We start from the raw sequence: 15,074 nt of genomic DNA, 5'->3' as shown, positions 1-15,074 counted from the left end.
AGGAATGCTTTGGAAAGAGAATTAAACCTTTTTTCCTTTTCAATTTTTTTTTTTTTTTTTTTTTTTACTTTAAATTCTCAGGTACTTAGATTTAGCCTCCATTGTTCCATAAAAATACAAGGAACAGTCTTTTCCCAGAGAATATAAGGTAAAGAAAACATCAACTTCCACACTTTGCTGCTGGGTATAAAGCATCCTTAAAGAGGGATGAATCCTGCTGAGATATCCTGCCTGGGGTCTCCAAGGGCAACAGGCACTTGGGTCCCAGGAGACAGGCAGTTTGGTACCCACACTCCAAGCTCCAGGGCAAAGGAGTCCACCTCGCATACCATCGTATCGCCACACAAACTGTTCCCAGCACCACGAAGTGCTGAAGCCCGTCCTCATTCTGGAAGCAAATACCTTAGGGTAGCGTAGCCATCGCTGGTCCCCAACATGACACTGAAACTCTTATTTAACTGTCAAAACGCTCACAGTCCTGCTCACCCCAGGTACCACAATAGGAAGAGCTAGCATCTGTCATCAGGTTTAATACGTCAGCTGAAAGGCCAAGCCAAGACTTTGTGAGCCGGAACGCATGGTGACAAATTTCAGATCAAGGACACCAGCCACGTGGCTGTGATTGCCATCGGGGGGTGTGTGGGTAGGGAAAGCCAGCGTGGAGCTCGCACAGCCGTTCAAGGCTTTCTCTGACACAGCGAAGGAAAGAAAATCCCATCTGGTAGGTGCTCTGATGCAGGGAAACGTGGATTAAGAGGCTTCCTCTGGTGAGCAACTACTTTCCAAATCACCAAGTCTAAACAGAAAACCCCACACTCTTGTCAGCACAAAGCCCACATTTGTAGAAGCTTCTGCCACTCTGAGGAGCATCCTCCCTGCCAAACACCCATGCCAACTGCACTGACGGTGGCAAGAGGGTGACATTGAGCCCAGTCTTTTCTGTTTAAGCACGTAACATTATAACAGGAAGACTTAAAACCCAGTTGCAAAATACGCTGTGTGCGGTGACAAGAAATCCATCAGTTTTCACTGTCTAACCCATGCAGGCAGCCAGGCTCCCCTCACCCCACCAGGCCCACTCTGGAAGGGGCCGCTACATGGCACAGGTCGCTCCATTCCTGCTCTGCTCAGAACCGCAAGAGCAGCAGGAATGGAAGAAGCCTGCAGCACTCCAGACCACCACCTGAACCCCCCACCAGCCCTTGTGGTACCTGCAGACAGCCCTTAATTCAGTTCAATTCTCAGAAAATGCCACAAACCAAGTCATTTTTGTGTTATCCCAGGAGAAAAATTTAAAAAAAAAGAAAGAAAAAAAAAGGATTGGGGTTTGTGGTTTCAAAAGAAGTGCTTAAGCGCCTGTCAACCACATCCTTACGATCCTTTCAGCTCTCCATTTCTGACAGGACTTCAATACATTTTAAATCTTCTGTAGCCCCCTTAAAGCAAAGCCTCACCCCGGGGCGCAGGCTCCCTCCAGGTGCCACAGGGGCTGGTGCCCCCATCGCTTCCTCCCCTCCCCCTCTGCGGGGTCTGACACCACCAGTGCTCTCCCGTTCGGCACGGCCCCTGGAACCGCTCCAAACGGGGCGACCAGCCAGGAAGTTTAAGTCAAAGACTAAAAGAAGAGGCACTGCCAGGCTGCGGAGCAGGGAGGAATGCCCCTTCCCGCTGGGATCCAGGCTGGCGGCACCGGAGGCCACCGGTGAAGCAGAGGCTGCACTTGTGGGCACGAGCCCCCTGCCCACCAGCCCCACTGTGCCCTACGCTCGCTCCCTCAACCTGCTGAGCATCCTCAAAGACACAAAAGCTCACATCTGCCCTTAAATTCACGCTGGGCAAGGAGCCAGCAGCCTGCACCCCCCTGCCCACACGCGCGCACCGTGCCAAGGGGGTGCCTGCGCCCAGGAGGAGCCTCCGCGAGCCACCAGCCCCCGTGAGCCGCAGTGGTGGACCCCGCCTCTCCTGCAACATGGCCATCTGCCAGCCCAGAGAACAGGGACAAGGCGAGACCACGGCTCTGCCACATCAGCACCCACCACGGGCGGCTCAGGCCAAGCCCTGGGAGCTGGGGACAGAAGCCCCCCGCCCCCGGACCCTGTGCTGTGGCCATCCATGGCTGGGGGTCAGCAGCCAAGGGCAGCAATCGCCCCAGGGGCGCCCACTTCTATTTGCAGCGCTGCCACTGATTCAGCACCAGAGATAAAGAAAGTGGCTTTACCACATCCTGGCAATATGGGGATGTAAAAAAAAAAAAAAAATAAAAAAAATTAAAAAGCCATTAACTAAGGTTTGTTTAATCAAGATTTGCAGAGCACTGAGAGATACTCAGGCACCATTAAGTGCAGACTAACATCATCACGCACTAATCACCAAGTGTCAAGATGCACAGGGCTGCCTATAGATATAAAGAGGCACTTAGCCATACAAAATCCCCCCAGGCTAAGCACCTCATTTACACATCTCGGAGCCGTTTCATTGCTCCAGGAGGTACCTCTGTGAGCACGGGGGCTGGATTCACACAGAGATGCAATGCCTCCAGATGGAAGGCCTGGGGGTTTGAATGCACCCAGGACAGGGGCTTTGGCTGGGCAATACGCAGCAGGATCAGGCCGCCGCCATCCAGGGGCATCTTCGTTCCTCAGGGTGCTTCAGCAGCTGGAACAAGGCACCAGGGGAAGTGCAGCTTCTCCAGCCATCCTACCTCAAGACTGAATTGTCACTTCTCTTTTCCTTACCTTCGAAGCAATAAATGCAAGAGAGGATTTATTGCTTTTTAACAAGTGCCACAGAACATGTATTTCATTAATTTACACGGGAGGTAAGGGGGAGGAGATGCCAGTTCAATAAATTCTCCCAGACTATTGCTTTGAAACAAACAACTCTGCAGATCTGGGCTGTGGATGTCACAGCAGAGGCTTTTATCCAGATGAGCTATGCATTCAACAGAATGACTAAAATGCTTCAAGAAAATAATAAAAAAAAAAAGAAAAAAAGAGAGAGGGTGGAGACAAAGAAGCTGCTCTCTACAAAAGGCAACGTATCACTGACATGTTGTTTGAACTCCCAGTGGTGTATTAAAAAAATAAAAATAAAACCCCTCTGAACCACAGCTGCATCCTTCGCTTGCACTGCTGTGTTATTTTAGCTTGGAGGAAAAAGCGACATTTGTTAATGCCTTTTTCTTCTCTCTTCCCCCCCACCCAGAGAGGAAAAAAGTGTTTGTTTTTCTTACGCCCAGTGTTTGCTGTGGGGACGGTGGGGCTCCGCTCCCTTGGGACAGGACAGGAGAGAAAGGGGAGAGGGGTGGCTTCAGGGCGGGCTCCTTCCCATCTGATTTATGGGTGAGGCTGGAGCAAACACAAGGGACAGCCCCCACCCCCCACCCCACCCCCCCAGCACAGCAGGGCTGCAGATGTGAACAGTGAATACAAAATCCCGCCTAAGCCCACAGCATTTCTATGACAATAGAAAATAAATAGCTCCATATTTGTTTATTTAGTTAACTTCTGAGGGATTCATTTTGTGCTACTGAAGAAGAGGAAGCGGGGATGACATGAGGGTGGCTGGGCGGCCCCACAGCCCCGCTGCCGACACCGATCCTTGACACTTGACACGGAGCTCAGTGCCCGCGTGGCTGGTGGCTGCGTCACCCCAGGGAAGCCCGCAGGGATGCGGAGCTGGCCCTTTGCTGCCTCAAGGCAGCCAAGCCACCCCAGTTTGAGAGCGTGAAGTGCCCCGAGCCCAGGGGCAGGTGATGCTCCTCAGCCACCCAGGCACTCATAGGGGACCCAAGGCACAAGGGCTTCGCCCCGTTTTGTGACCGAGGACCACCAGCTGTCACACCCACACGTCTACACAGCACCAGCAATACATGACCACACTGTCAGCCCCTGGGTGGGTAGGGGTACCCAACATCAGTTACTCAGTGTCCAGGGGCACCCCAACACTCACGCTGCTCCCTGTGCATTGCCACTGTAGCAAGGACACAGGAGCACCTCTGTCCCAGGAAGGGTTGGCTGGGGATAGGATGCAGCTGGGACGGGGAGTGTGATGGGTGCTCCACACATCATGAGGGGAACCCCCTTCCCTGCACAATGTCAGAAACCGCAGCACAAAGACTGCTTTAAAGGAACAGAGGCAGGAGGATGGAGCAGTGAAACACTGTCCAAGGCTACCCAGTTGGTCTGTAGCAGAGCCAGGACAAGAAGTTTTATCTACCGGCACCCTGGTTTCCATTAGATTCTGGCATGACGACTCGCACTTTAATTACACAAAGCTTCAGACTCCCCGAGTTCCATTTTGCCTTTCCATTTCCTATCCCTGCTCTCTCACAGAAAGCAAACCAGAGGCAGACAAACACCATGTGCGAACACAGCCTTGCCCTTGCCATCCAGAAGAACGTATCAAACAAATCTGACCTCAGTAGCTCAAGCACATACTGTGCTCGCCCCATGCTATTCCAAATGCATTTTATCAAGACCAAATCCTTTGTTTGCACACCTATCTCAGATCCAAATCAAAGACTTCACCTTTCCTTCTGCTGAAACCAAATCAGAAGCACACAGTGAAGGTAGCTGTCCCTAGGCTGGAGGTGAGCAGACAGCCACCAGTGCTCCAGGCCCACCTGAGCCTCATTTCAGCAGGACTCAAGCTGCAGACAAATTGCTGTCAGATTTACTGAAGGTACCTAAATATCAGGCCAAGCAGCAGGGCACTGGGGGACCGTCCCACACAACCCCAGCAGGGACACACCAACCTGCTGGGCAATGCTGCTCCAAAGCTTCGTGAAACACTCACTGGTGCTTTAAACATGTCCTGTCCTCCACCAGCCTCTCCAAAACTAGATGTGTTTCCTCTAAACCAATAAAACCAATATACTTTTTTTTTTTTTTTTTTTTTTTTTACATCACCACCAGAAAGCGAACTCCATTTAGACCCTCAGCCCCACAGCCAAGGGGTTTCCGTGGCCATCCAGGCCCATGCCCCCCCCAGGTCTGCATGGCTTGTGGGCACAGGCAGCTGCTGTCCTCAGCAACCTCTAAAGGCAAATATTGAAGGTAAGGCTTGCAGGCGTTTATTTAAACAATTGGCAAATACATGACTCTTATCAGAAAGTTTATCTGTTTGATCTGTTTTACCATCAGATAAGAGTAAAACCAGAAGGTTTTGCTAAAAATTCTACAAAAATGCTCTTCCCCCCCCCCCAATAATCCAATAATTACTTTTTAAGTTTTCTAGTTATAAAGAGAAGGGAATAAATCTTTTTCTTTTTTAAAAGATATTTTCGGATGATTTCCAGACTTGCTTTTAAAAATCTTCCCACAAATACCAACGTTTCTGCTGCCTCCAGTTTCTACCATGCTCATCACTGCAGTATCTAAGCACCTCACAAATCTCAATTAACCTCAGTCATCCTGGGAGGTAAAAACATATTAATAATCCTGTCTCAGATATGGATAGACCAAAGCAGCAAGCAAACGAGGCTAACCTTTCACAGCGAGCACACTGCCGGAGTGGGGAGGTGCGCAGGGGCTGCAGGGCTCCACACCCCCCAGCAGGAGCATGACACAGAGGAGCAGCTCTGGGAGCTGGTGGCAGAGCCAGTTCAGCTGGCTGTTCAGCCTAACTGCATCTTAGTAGCACCACTGAAACATTTCTGCTCAACAAGATGCAACACCTGAACCACCAGATCAGTTTTTCCAGAAGTGCTGTGTGTGTCGAACCCAAAATTGCCGCACTTCAACCCTAAATTCAATCCTACAGATTTCTTTGCTCCCCAGCTTTTCCTGTGCTCTGGTATGAGTCCCATCACTGCTCCCTCATAACTTTTACTGAGCTGATCTGCACGGATCTGTAAGGTAACAAACTGCTGTTATTCTAATTTCACAAGCAAGGACTGGAGCACAGGCAATTAATTTGGTTAGCTGCTATCGTGAGCATCTATGGCACAGCAGGGAGAGGGACACCCCAAGTCAGCAGCTCAACTTAACATCCATTCAGCTGTTCTACAATTCCCCTGAGATATCAGCTGGGATTTGACCTTGTAGCTACTTGAGCAGAGATAGGGAGCTCTAATACAGCCTTCAAAGAGGCAGTATTACATGGCTGCTTCCTATATCTCACAAAGATAATACTAACATGTTTTTAAATTATGCATTATAAAAGAAGGCAACGTGAGATTAAGGCTACTCGTACTGCCAACAGAAATTTCCAGCCTTTTCATAGCAGCTTTGTCAGAGTTTGAGGCTTATAGAATTACAGTTGCTCTGCTTTAATCCCCCCCCTGACCCTCTCAAAAGGCAGTCTCCCCGGTTATAAAGCCACCTAAAATGTAATGCACGTTACTTACTCCTGCCTTCCCAGGAGCACTGGCAGTGGGGACTCTCCACAGCCTTGTCCACAAGCGAGAGGGCCCAATCCATGACAGCCTGCGGGCAGCATCCCCCCTCTCGGGGACACACACCTGGGCAAGGCATGACAGCATGGCAGCACACGAAGCCCACCCACTTACCCCCCTGCAGCCCAGGCCAACAGCTTCTTCCACCACAACCTCCCATCCTTCCTCTCCTCATTGATTACAAACGAGATACATCCCAGCCAATTAGCTAATAATTAAACCTAACTTCCAGGGCTCAGAAGCTTTTAGGGCACCAGTTCCCAAGACAAGACTAAACCTCCTTCCAGCTGGTAACCTGTACGTTTTAGACAATTTTGCCCCCGAGCAGCTCTGCTGCCCCTCTCCCGGCCGGGGTGCTGGGGCACCGGGGCTGTGATTTCCCCAGCCCGCTGCCATGGCTGCTCCCTGCCACGATAGATGAACACCACTGCGAGGAACCAGAGCTCTTGGTCCCCTGCCAAAGTCCCTTCCCCTCTGCAAATTGCCCGGAAGAAGGTTTGTGACACCAGCCGTTGCACTGCCTTCTTTTTCTTGCCTTCTTTTTTTTCTTTTTCCTTTTCTTTTTTGCAACCCTGCCCTGACTCCTGCTGCAGTCCTGCCCCCCTCACCAGGCCAAGCTCTTTGCAGCTCCCTGATGGCTGATCCATCGCATCTGCTGCCTTTGCAGGCGCTCCCCTCTCGCAGGGTGTGTGGTTTCCCTCACCTGCTCGTTTGACACGCTATAAGCCTTCTGTTTGCTAAGCTTAGAGATTATTCTGCCAGCCAGGAAACCATGTGAGACTGGTGGCGAGACCCAAACTGAAAACAAAACTCGAGACAAAAGCGCTCGGAGAGACTGCAAAACTGTTCAGATTAACAGCAGGCAACAAAGAGGCTTTCACAGGCAGGCCGGCGGCTCGCCCTGCCTTCCCTTAGCTGTCGCTGCAAAATGCATTTGCTGATCTCAGGTGCCAAGGGGAAAAAAAATAAATAAAAAGAGCTTCATCCAAAGAGAAAATCCTACCAAAACTGCCCTTTGGCTGGGCTGGGCTGGCACAGCCAGAGCTGCTCTCCCTGCCAGCAGCCACGGTGAGCTGAGCCCCTGCTCCCCATCCTCCCCCTGCCCCAGGGGTGCTCATTTTTATTTATCCCTCTGGAGAAACACGTGGACGCATCATGACTTACATTAATTACCTATGGAAGAAAATCAGTATTTCCCTGGTTTTTTTCTCTCCAGCGCTGGGGTGGGACGGCAGCAAAGGCCATGGGGCTGATGTCCCCTGGCAGCGGCAGGCGCCCGGGGAGTGGTGGGAGCTCAGCCCAGCACATGCTGTGTGGGGCGGGATGGGTAATTCACTGTGGACGCCGGTCAGCAAGATGTGACTGCCTCCAGTTAAAAGCAGAAATATTTTAATAAGAAATGTGCCTCTGAGTCACGATGCTCCAGGGACCAGTGGTGTACTCTCTTATCCACCAGCCTTGCTTAGGGACTTTCTTAAGGTCAGGATCTGGGCTTCAGATTGCCCAGCTGTGAACAGAATAAACACTTGGTCATGTTTGCTCGCTCAAGCTAAAGGTGAGTCACTCATAATAACTTTCAGAAGGAAAATTATGAGTAATACATTGAGAAAAAAGGTATGAAAAATACAGACGGAGATTTGCTAGGTATTGAATAATCATGAGCCCTCACAGGATCACGATTGTCCCAGAGAACCACCCCTGACGCTCACCACCACTTGGCTGCACGGCTCTGCAGTGTGCTAACCCTAACATGTTCTGCAAATACATTTGTGTTGCTCAGCCCTATCTGTGTTTAGAGAGCGTCTTGGAGAACACATTAAACACTTCAGCTGCTAAAGCGAGCGTCAGCGCCGTCCCAAGAGCCTCTGAAGTAAATGATGTCGTTAACCACATCATGGGAATACTCGTATTAATCTCCTGGCTCTGTGCAAACCTGCTTTGTTACACCAGAGCCACAGGTGTCGGAGCCGGTGTGTTGGCACATTTTCAGTGGCTTGCAGCAGCCGGTGGCGGGGAGAGCTGCAAGGCCGGAGCTGCCACTGGCTCCCACTGAGCTGCAAATGGAGGAGCAGGCAGGAGATCCTGGCCAGGGCTCCCCACAGCCAGCGCCTGCCTCTCCGCCCGCGGCACCTCCCGGACCCTGTCAGACTCCTGCCAGCCACCGCGCTTCCAGCCCGGCACAGCAAAGCCGGTCCAGCGCATCCGCATGGGTGGCTGGGCCCCGGCCTGCTGCCATCAGACCAGGCAACGGGGGGCAGAGAAGCTCCTGCTGCTGGGTTATCCCCCTGAGGCTGCATAGGAGGGGAGCACATGGAAACCTGGGTCCTTTTTGAGGAAAAGACCTCCCAAAAGCTGTTCTTCTGCAAAGAAAGTGTGAAAGGTGTTGCACAGGGGTCAGAGGACCCACGACACCTCGGGGCTGGTGTCTGCGTCTCTGGGGCGAGGTGTGCCCATCAGGAAAGGCAGGGGACAGAGGGCACAGAGCATCAGCTCAGCCGGTGCCCAGGCAAAGCATGAACTGGCCGAGAGCCCCAGCTCAGGGCTGCACGGTGCTGGGCCCCACCGCCCCTGGCAGCACCGCCTCTGCCTCGCTGGCACCCAGCTCTACGAGCCCGCGTTTGCTGATGCTGTCTGTCCTGCACCCTGGCAGCACCACGTCAGGCGGGCTCTGCACCGCTGGTGGCAGCAGCGACAGGCCCAGGTGAGGCGGCAACATGCCCGCAGCTCTGCATGGTGCTCGGGGTTGCGATGGCACTGCACAGCTCCCCAGGCGCCAAGCTCAGCCCTGTGGGGAGCAAAGTCCCAGCACGAACAACTGCTGTGGCACCAGCACTACAGCAAGCCCAGCGAGGCAATGCTATCGCTGCCAAGAAGCAAAATAGAAAAAGGTTTCCATGGCTATTGTATCCCATCAGCTCTTCTAACCTCTTCAAACAGAACTGTTCCTTGAAGGTTTATTGTTACTATTAATGTACATAAAATGCATCCTTCTGTGCCATCCCTTGTTCCGTATGTCAGCCCACATTTTGTGCATTTTCTGCACAGACACAGAAGGATGTGCTGCACTTCCAGCTGGCACCCCGGGCAGCTGGATGAGGGCAGCAGCTCTTGGTTTCCCTGGTCACCATCCCAGGTTAATGCCTGTGAAAGACAAACTGTTGTCAGAAGCCTTAGGGGAAGTCCCTAGGGAAAAACCCTTTGGAAGTGAAGGCATTCACTCCTAGATGGACAAATAGAAAGCAGGCTACACATAACCCCAAGGGTGAGCGGAGACCTGTGAGGTCTCTGAGACCAAAGCCCTGAGAAGATGGAGGGCAGGCAGAGCTGTCTGGGTGAGCCTGGCCTCGGGCTGGATGCCATAACCCCCTGCAGCCAGAAGTCCCGGCTGCTCCTCCGGTACAGCTCCTGCCAGCCATGCCCTGGTCCTGAAGGCTGGCCAGATCCTGGAGCCGCTCAGGCACCAGCCCTGCACATCAAGCCCCGAGCTTGCTGGCATGTTTAAGTGTGGATTTACAGCAAATTAAAGCACCGTGGGGGGCTGGGAGACAGCCGAGCTATGGGTGCACATGTAGCCGAGCATCTCTCCAGCCCCAGGGGCAGAGCCACAGGTGCCCCAGCCGGGTGCGGGCTCCGTGGCAGCGCGAGGGGCTCTGCTCTCAGACATCAGCTTTTCCTCGCTGCCTTTGTTACTTTGCACCAGGAGAGCTCGCTAGTGCTGCTGGGCAGCAGGACTCCTGACATGGCTATAATGTAATTTTGCATGTGTTAATTTCATTTCTTGGCTTTGCTTAATATCAGTTATTATTCTGCTGAGATCGTAACTGGCGACGGGTGAAGTCGGTTCAGAGAAAACAACCAAGCCCGTGCCTTTCATTTCCCCTCTCCTCCCAGCTGCCGTGACCTTTGCCCATTATTAGAACCAAAATTGAAATAAGCCTTTTCTTTCTGAGGCACTGAAATACTCAGCTCTGAGTCAAATTCATGGAACAAGGGAACTGATTCAGACAGCCACAAGCTATTGTTTCAGTTCCACCTTAAAGCAGTCCCAGCTCCGTCAGCTCTTTTCTTTCCTCCTTTTAAAACGCAGCTGGGAGCAGCCCAGTAAGAGGCCAGTTGACACTGGGGATGGAGGCGCTGGGCTGTCCCCTGGTCCTTCCAAAGCCCCCATACCCCCCGAGAGCACCGTGGCAAGCAGCGACACACGTCTCCCACACCGTCCTGCCCAGGCAGGGGCTCCCTATCACTCAGAGGACAGATCCTGTCCATCACCACCTTGCTAGGAAACCAGCACCATGCTATGGCAAATACTGGGTGGGTGGCTCCCGAGGCACAAGCTGGTCCTTGGAAGAGGGGGAAATCACTCCATGGTTTTGCTAGTGCCCCAAAAAGCCAGCAGCTGGTACTTTATCGCTGGAGAAGTGAAGAAGCGCCACTCGAAGGACTGCTCTGTACAGTCTCACCGCGCTGTACCACACCTACTATGAGCCACCACCCTGACAAACTCTGCTTGGGCACAGTGCAACCTGTGCAGTTCCTAGGTAAGTGCTAATTGCATCGGCATAAGCATTTTCCCCAATCTTGCCATGTTTCTGAGCCACAGGTTTGTACTGGTACAGAGACCTCAGTGTAGCTACACCCATGCTCAACTCCTGAGAGTAGGTAAGCCAAGCCCCTAGGAAAAAGGCTATTACGGGTTCTCTGAGTCACCATGTGCCTTCTCCAGTTGTACTTAAACCTGATACTGATCCATACTTTTGTTGAAAGCAGATATTAAGTAGATGAACAAGTAGCTGGGAAGGCCCTTTAAAGACCTTTTCATCAAAGGTAATTTCAAAATATTTTCCAACTCTGCATCTTTTACCATATATATACCACCCAGGTTTCCAGGGGCCTTTGGGGTAAGAAGATCAGTGTTGTAAGGAAGCACCTTCCCTGCCAAAGTTTGATATTTGAGGAGCTCCTACTTGCAAAATAACACAGGCACCTGTTGTTTGTTTTGGCAATTCTGACATTGCAGTGTTCCCATAGACTCCACACACATGCAGTGGCTCTGGGAGAGCCCTTGCTCTCGGTGCTGGAAGAGATAGTGTTATTTAAATTAAAAGATCCTCAAGGTTTCTGAGTGGTTTAGCAAAGACTGCATGGAAAAGTTACTGTGCAACTGTCAAATAGTTGAGATTCAGGGCCAAAGAAAGGCCAAGCAAGTTGTCTGCTCTTGCCTTCCTTGGAAGGAACGCGTGCTAGCCATGGCCACGGCTGAGCACAGCTGCTGGTAACAGAAGCACTTCTTGACAAGGAAAGGTGGGATTTGCTTTTGGAGCACCCTTTCCTATCCAGTCCCACAGAAGTCTCCCAAGTAATGTGGGACCTATCCATCCGTTAGGGGTTTTATGGCTGTCTACACATGGGAGATGGTTCACCTCAGGGCCACGATGGGCTCAGGTCAGAGTGACGGTCCAGATTTGGACATTCGAGGGGGAATTCAGAAAGCTGAGCTGTCCTGCCCAGCTTTGGCGATGCTGTTGGAGTGATGGCAGGTACAAGGGCTCTGGGAGGCAGAGCAGCCTTCAGAGCCAAGCAGAAAACCCTAATGCAGACAAAGCTCATGCTGATTCTGGAGCACGGGCATAAGGTTTCTCTTCTCCTTAGTACCTGCTGTGGGTTGTAGTTTGAAGCCAGTAGGAGATGCGCCCACACAATCTGCTGGCAAAACAGATAGAATCCAGATACAAACCAAGCTTTAAGAGCACTAAGAGCTAGTGCTGGCACACATGTGCAGGCTAAAAGATGTGTCGGTGCAGGAGCCTAGATCAGGGGCAGGCACAGCGACTCAGCACCACACTAGGGAGGATGCAACAACATCTGCAACGAGGCTTTTTATCCTCTTCCAGAAAAAAAGCAAACCCATGGATGTTAACTGCGGAGTCGTGTGAAGTAACAACCTGTTACCTTAACACCCAGCTTCTTGCCTGAAACATGTTTTGTTTTGCTCAGTGTTTGTGCAGAAAAATTTTCAGACACCCCAGACAGTTGTGATTACTCACCTTAATGTTCAGCATTTATCCGTATCTATCTCACGGTAGTTAACATACGCAAGCCAGCCAGGCTTAGCAAATCTTTGCCCTTTTCTACATTATTGATCTGACATTTCCTCTGGAGTATTTCAACTGAGAATTACATTAACGCCGTATCTATGGACATTACCTAGTTAAAACAGACCAGCTGCATAGGCTGGCACACCCTTTGTTTAGTCAACCAATTCATGAAACCTTGTTGTTATTTCTTAAAAGTGGAAGATGCCATTAGCAATGCTAATGCAAACTACCAGACTCATTACGCCTGGCGCTCTCCAGACAACCCTGAAAGAGCTCCCTCCATACTACCGAGGCCTCGCTCTGCAATTCCCAGGCAATAATAACGTGTTGTTTGCTTTTCGTTAGACTAGATGTGTTCTCGGGAGTAGATGCGCCTAGCCATTAACTGTGTCATGGCCAGATGTACCAGCCCGCTGCTGAATCTGGGGCATCTCCAGGGATCCCCTAGAACAGCCCCGCATTGGTCCTGGCACCAAGGAGAAGGCAGCACAGGTATGAAAGGCATTGTCTCAGCTCTTTCCCTCACTTCTCACATTCTCTTTTCAAGCTTAAACTATCAGGCCATTTCCACAGTTAAATATTCATTTTCCCTTTTGCTTTTATGTCACGGAAACGCCATCGAAGGATCAGCAGGAAAAACAAATTACTCAGAAAACACTGCTTGGCCTGAGGAAGAAGTGTCCTCAGCACAGACTCAACCGCCTTCCTGGATTTACAGGGCTTTCTTTGGTATTTAATAAAGATTGCTGTTCTGACAATAAAGAGAAACATCTGCTGCCTTGTAAGTGTCTGGCCTGCTTTAACAGCCTTTATTTTTCCTTCTTAAGAGAACAGTTTGGATTGATTAAGACTCAAGCAAGTATTTTATACCTTGATACATCCCCAGCTTGTTGAAATCTTACCTGAAGTCTTAAAACCAAAAACTACCAAAAAATACTCATTAAATGAAAGTCTGGAAGACACGTGAGGGCCCTGAGACTTCAAAGAAGTACTTTCAAGGCTAAAGACTGGATCTAAAGACCTTTATATTGCTCCAGCCACAAAGGAGGCCTTCAGATGGGGTCTGGGCAACGAGCTGTGCTCAGGCTGGGGCTTCACTCCGCTGCAGCCGAGGGGAGTCCCAGTCTGTGCACACACAAGCCTCCTGCAGACTAAATTGGGGTACAATCGCCAGGCTTTGACTCTGGCTGATCTTCTACTCATCTGAAGAGCAAAGCAGCCAAGAGCTACATGCTTTAAGAGATGTCATGGGAGAAACAGAGGCTGCTTCAGCCCCTGCAGAACTGGGTCTTCAGACTAGAACAAGATGACTTTTCAGTTTGAAGAATGATAGCAAACATATAATAAAGAAAGCAAATCTGAGCTGATGGTTTTTATCACATATAAAGCTCTGAACAGGAATCAGTGCAGACTTGTTGGCTCCAAGCATAAAATACCTGTAGGGAAATAAAATCCATGTGCCACGTGGATTGCCCTGGGTTATTCCTCCACGGAATACCTAAAAGGAAGTTTTTGCTATAAGATTTTGCTTGCTTCTTTTAAACTCTTTTTACTTTTCATTTGCAAAAAGAAAGGCTGCAATAGAGGATGATAAACGTTAATATCAGTATACGCACTGTGCTGGGTAAAGTCATGTAGCATTCAGACAGATGATGGCTCCCTGTAAAAGTGTTTCAGAGGAGAGATCGGGCTTAGGGCTGGTTTGATGCTGATACATGCTCCAGGTTGCTGCTCTGCACCCTGTCAGAACTAGTCATGGGACAAGGGATTAAGCACACTCAGCAAGCGTGTGCAGCCTCTGAGCCATAGTGACAGTCCTCATGCTAAAAAATCATCACCTGAATAGTCCTGCTCAGCAAAAAAATCTTCTCCATTTCAGAAAGAGAGAAATGATGCGTTACACTTCCTCACACAGCTTAGCTGATGTGGTTTAGGAATAATCCACCTTGCTTCTGCTATCAAATACATAAAAAAAATATCCTTGCCTCTATACACCCGAAGCTTCCAGTTGTGACAAATTGTGTAGTATGTTTTCTAATGGGGGCAAAACACACACTGGGGATTAGGCTGGGACCAGTAAACTCCTTCCACTTGTAGGATAAGAGATAGTTAAAGCTGAGGTCTCCAGAGGCAGGAGGCAGCTGCATTCCCTCTGTGCTGACCAGCTACATACAGCCACCTCCAGCCCCTCTGCGCTGTGAAACCCTGGGCAGACCCACAGCCTGGCAAATCGTCTCCCACCCACCACAGGCACCAGCCAGGGACCACCCTCACCCAGGCCCTCTGTATTTTGTTTTCCCCTGTGTTAGCAGGGACATTTAATTCACTCCCCGCTCCTGTAGCTTAATTCTGAAATTGCATTATAGGACTGGAGAAGGGCACAAACCAAACCTCTGGAAACATCATGATATCCAACCACAACCCACTTCTCTTTGCAAAGAAGAAATCACTCCAGGTCAGCTTCTGCCCAGCCAGTTTATTCAGCCAAGACAAGAGAACTGTCAGAGCAAATAATTGAGGAATAATATGATAAAACACAGTATTAGAAATAACTGCCTTTACCAATGGGCCTGTGAATGAGA

Source organism: Falco rusticolus, chromosome 1, assembly GCF_015220075.1.
Source record: "Falco rusticolus isolate bFalRus1 chromosome 1, bFalRus1.pri, whole genome shotgun sequence".
Lineage (NCBI taxonomy): Eukaryota > Metazoa > Chordata > Aves > Falconiformes > Falconidae > Falco > Falco rusticolus.
Note: the sequence above shows the minus strand (reverse complement) of the source record.